This window comes from Syzygium oleosum, unplaced genomic scaffold, assembly GCF_021117445.2.
Source record: "Syzygium oleosum isolate NSW1041296 unplaced genomic scaffold, Sole_v2.1 Sole_v2.01, whole genome shotgun sequence".
Lineage (NCBI taxonomy): Eukaryota > Viridiplantae > Streptophyta > Magnoliopsida > Myrtales > Myrtaceae > Syzygium > Syzygium oleosum.
The window spans coordinates 2612268-2617768 of NW_026607485.1; positions in this window are offsets into that span (position 1 = coordinate 2612268).

Sequence of the window (5501 nt, forward strand, 5' to 3'; positions counted from 1 at the left end):
GACCAAACTGAACCCATTAGGCTACTCAGAAATTGGTCACAAGATTTCTACCTTGAGATATTTACCAAACATCGATACATATCGAGAATGACCATCAATCGACCATCGGCTTAGATACTAATTGGCATATTGTGAAAAGGTTTATCACTAAATTAGTGCAATTGAAATGATTAGAACTTGATTGGTATAATTGTAATAGGTTTAGGACTTCTTTGGTAATTTCCCCTGAAATAGTCTTTGTATTATGTTGATCTTCTTTGTCAAAAACCAAAGAGTATTATCTTATGATAAATAATAAATAGAAAATAAACTTCAACAATAATAGAAAAGGAACATAAGTTGATATGTTCTTTCAACATATTATCAAATCGATATGCAACTTTGATATTCTAAATAAATGTGTTTTCTACCACATGCTTGTAGTAATTTCCATGTATTATCTTTTCGTAGCATTCTTAATAAATTTCAAGTACTCTATTATAGAGTTACCTATATTACATATTTGGCCATAAAATTTCTTAAAATATGAAGCTTATGCCTTAAATGAATTACTAAAATACAAATTTCAATTTTTACCACTTTCATTATAATATATTTGTTTATAGATTATTGTTCAAAGGCAAGAGAAAAAGCAAAATTGAGCCACAAAATTGTGAAAACATTTATTTATATTTATTTATTGGAAAACCAACCTTTCTATCAAACAATTTTATATGGGCGGCGCTATTTCGACCCCTTGTAAGACTAAATCTACATCAGTTTTCCTAAAAAGACAACATTTTCCTCAATCATTTAATTGCATTTTAAAGTAGTGGCTCCAAGTTTATTTACTTTCGTAATTATTTCTAGTTATTTGATTTCTAGGTAGCATGTTTTATTTTTGCTTATTGTGGGTATCCATATATGTTAAAGGCACTATGTTTTCTTTTTCTATTATTGGATTTTATTTCTTTGAAAATTAGCTTTGTAGAAAAGAGAAATTTTCAACAAAACCTAGTTGTTTTTTACATTATCAAGAAAATTTATGAATTTCATCAAGTAGAATCTAGAGACAACTTTGTAAAGACAGTCAAAAGTTTATAAACTTTTACTTTTGTTGTGCATATGACCATCGAACCATTTCTTATTAGTTGTCTTTTATATACATATACATAATATGGCATGATTAGATTAAACAAAAAAAAAGTCTCTTTAAAAATTTTGCAAAAAAAAAATCACAATTACATTCCCCAAAGTGAAAATTTAAATTTAATTGAATCAAAGCTTTGCATAAAATAAGAAATTTTGTTAAAATGCTAGTGAAAACTTCATCATTTTGGATTGACAAAAACTAATATCATGTGTGACTAAATTCATATAAATTCTTTTATGATGGTACAAAAGAAAAAGTTTATCAACATGTGACTTGTTTTAAAAATTTTCTCTATTAAAATTTTTCTAGATTTTTTTGGCAATTAATCTATAATTTTGCTAGATAATGTAGAAAAGAACTAGGTTTCTTGGAAATTTCTCTTTTCAACAAAACTAATTTTGATGGAAGTCAAATAGAAATAAAGAAGAGAATATAGCTATTAACACCTGATTTTTAGCCGATGAGTCATCAAGGTAAAAATCTTGAGATTAGGATCTCCGATCGCGACGGAACCCAATCCTCAACAAAAAAGAGTCATTTAGCATTTGAATTAGCATTAGCCATTCATTTTCTAAATTTTTGCATTTCAATTTCAAAAAGTCAAAGAGTTGACTTTTGAGTTGACTTTTTGGTCAAATTTTGACCAAAAGTCAACCCAAAGTCAAAATTTGGTTTTTTGCATGAAAAACCCCAAAATAGTGTCAATTTCACTTTTGCATTAACAATTTTCAGAAAATTCAAAGTTTGACCAATTAATTGACATTTTAGTATATAAGTACTAAAATGTTGACTTTTGGTCAACACTTTGTCCAAAAAATTTCAAAAATTTCAAAATGCCTAAATCAACTCATTTTTAGCTTAATTTCACTTTGGCATCATGAATTTTACAAAAATCAGTTTAGAATTAACTTTTCGCCAATTTGCAGAATTTGGTTCAAATCAGCCAAAAATGAAATTACTTCATTTCAAGTCATTTTTTAGGATAGTTTCCTTTACAACATTTGATCTAGAGGTCGTATTACATTCAATTTCCAACTAAATTTTAAACCCGCAATTTGAGCCCTAATTGGGGATTCCAATCAGTTTTTCATGATTTGCGTAATCGAGACACGGATGAGCCTAATTTTTTATATGCAATTCAAATCCGAAATCAATTTTGGAAGATTCACATGAATTTGAGTCAATTTGATCAATTTAGTGATCCAATGATTGAGAAATCCAAGAGTAATTGGTCCAATTAGGGCAATTCAACTTCACTCATTCTAGACTAACATCCAATTTGATGAATTGAAGCTCAATTTGACCAATTAGACTTCAATTAAATTAATTAGTCTAACTTGGCCATGCAATTTAACTCAAATTGAGGAGCAATTGGTTCAAACAAGTTAAATTGGATCAATTTGTACTTGTATTTCAAATTGATTCAATCCAATTTAATCAAATTCAATTCAATTGGGTCAATCAATCATGATAGGGATTAAATTGCATGAAATTAGAACAAAATTGAGACAAGAACTAAATTGGTTCAACCCGGTCGAAGCCGAGTCAAATCGATTCAACCCGGTTTGACCGGAATTGAACCGGCTCAATCGGACCGGCCGTTTCCCGGCCAAAATTCTAGTGGCCAGCAGTCCATTCCAACCAACCAAGGCCGGCCATATCCCTTTATGCCCAAAATGACAAATATGTCCTTAAATGAAATTACAAAAATGCCCCTTAAGTGAAATTACCAAAATACCCTTGTTTAAAGGTTAAGCAAAATTATTTAGGGAGTAAGTAAATGGATCATGGCCATTCATTTAGAATGCATCATAGTCATCCATGGTGCCATGTCACTTATCCTTACCTCTAAGGAATATTTTTAATCATTAAGGGAACATTTAGAGCCATTAGATTGATTTAAGAGTTAGGATTCAAAGTTTGAGAGGTATATAAGGATTTTCCCTCCAAAAATCAAGGAGGGCTCATTTTCAGATCTGGTTTCTTCTCTCTAAACTCAAACTCTCTCTCTCTCTCAGCTGGACACTCCCTCGCCCGGTCCGACCGCTTGCCGGCTGGTTCTCAGCGCACTGACGTCTCACCGGTGTCCCTATCGGCATCCTATGACCGATCGTAAGACTAGCCATAATCGCTGGTGGTCAGAGTTCCCCGAATCGGCGCCATTTGCCTCTTGGTTCAATCACCGGCGCTACCATAGGTGTTCATTCTAGCCGATTTTCGCGGCAACTCCAACGATCCTTTTGGCGGTCTAAAGCTTACGACCAGGTCCCTCTCACACATCGCGAAGCCGTGGTGGCCGGAACTTCTCCGAACAGCCACCGGAACACTTATTTCCATTTGATTTCTCATTGATCGTTTATTTGAGTAAATCGACTTGATTCTCATTTTGATTCGCATACTTTGTTCTCAGAGGTTCGTCAAGCTTTTCGAGGCTTCTCTGTGGTGTCCTTGAGCTGAATATGGAGGCCGGATCGCTCGGTTGTGCGTCAAAGTGTCATTGCACCAAGTAAGCTTGAATCTGTGATTCTCGGATCCGGATGAGTCAATATGCTTGGAATGCTGATATGACCTCGAAAATGTCGAAATCTTGCAAAACGTTAAACTAGAGAGTCGTAGAATACATCTTAAGCTTCGATTTTATGGTTACATGCCTTGAACGGACATCTTTTGCTAGGTTAAAACTCGTTCGAAAGTTAAGATCAAAAGTTGCAATGGTGATAATATGTTCTGCTCTTAGGAGATCCTGATAGACCTTGCTCTATTTGATGATTTTTCTAATTTTCTACGTTCGTTATTTGAGAAAATTTATTAATGAAAGTTGTAATATACATTCAGATCTATCTACCATAAAAATTTCATAAAATTCCAAGCATGTTAGGTTAGGATGATTAGCATCGTCATTTACGTTCATTCTTTGTAATAGATGAGTTTCTGAACGACGTTTATGTGTTCTTCGATTTTTTTAAATTCGTGTGTTTAAAATATAAAAAAGTGTTCCTCATAAAAGTTCATACGAAGATCTAGAAATTTCTGATGGTACAAATTTTATCAAAATATGAATTCATTTGGATGTTCAAAGGAATTTTTTATTATTTAATTAGATTCTGTGTCTAGATCTGGAATTCCTTCCTCTGAACTCCAAAACATGTTTCTCCGAATTGATAAGCTTGGTGTCCTTGTTTGCAAAAACTCAAAACTAAAAAGTTTCTCATTAGGATCTTATCATGTACACTAGAAATTTTGGGGACCTAATATCAATGTTTAGGGGGTCAATTTGCTAAAAACCTTGGACAAGGTCCTCCCGGCCTGAAAAAAGATTTGCAAACGAGTCTTCGGTAAAAAACCTAATTTTATAAACTATTAAAGGACTTTTCAGCATAAACTCAAAACATGAAAGTTGTTGAAAATAGGGAATCCTAACTTTTGAAAAAATTTCACACGGTTGGGATAAGGTTTATTAGTTTTCCCACTATTATTTTAAAATCCCTAACAGAACCGGGTCCAGCCTGTCATTCCGAACTAAAATCTGATTTTCGGGAAAATTGGGCAGGAATTGAGAAAAAATGATATTCTTTACTTTTGATCCTCACAATCTAAGCTTTCTAAAGACACCTGATTTGTATCATTTAGACACCATTAGGCTAATTAATCATGTCTGAACAGACAGGGTCCGAATTTTGATAATTATAACTGAATAAGTGGTCCTCTTATAAGGCCCACTTCCCATTACTTGATTGATTGAGGAACAACACCCATGGGCCTAAGTGCATGTTTTACTCATTGTTATGCATGTGATTGTTAGATGTATGTCTAGGCCCGATGCATGTTCGGCGGGTAGCCCATGGTAATCACTTAGACCCGATTTTAGGGGTTAACCGATATGAGTCGTCGTTTTGTGAATGCAAATGGTAGCTTGTTATCGTTAACCATTAATCAATCAATACTAGTTGATTAAATGGGTGGGATGATCGGAATGCATGTGAAGGAAGGGCCGATCCCGAGGACCGTTCTCGAATTGATGAGTTGGATGATTTGTTGGTGTTCTCGCACTATTTGTTTGCTATGTATGGTATGAATGTAAAACCGACACCTATGGGCCGGTCCATAGAGAAGACAATTTGTGTTACCCGATCATGTCTCGGGTCTTTTCATTCGTGTTGTATTAAACACCTGACAAGTTGCGAGTTTTTCTTTCTCGCACTTAGAATAGCTTGTCATTTCAATACTTTGTGTGTTTACTTTACGCATCGCCATTTCAATACCAATTGTTTGCTTTTTTCCTTTTCTAGACTAGGATAGGGCTAGTTTAGAACCTAATTGGAAAGCACAAAAACAAGTTACATGATCACCTAGTGGGCAAAGACTTTGA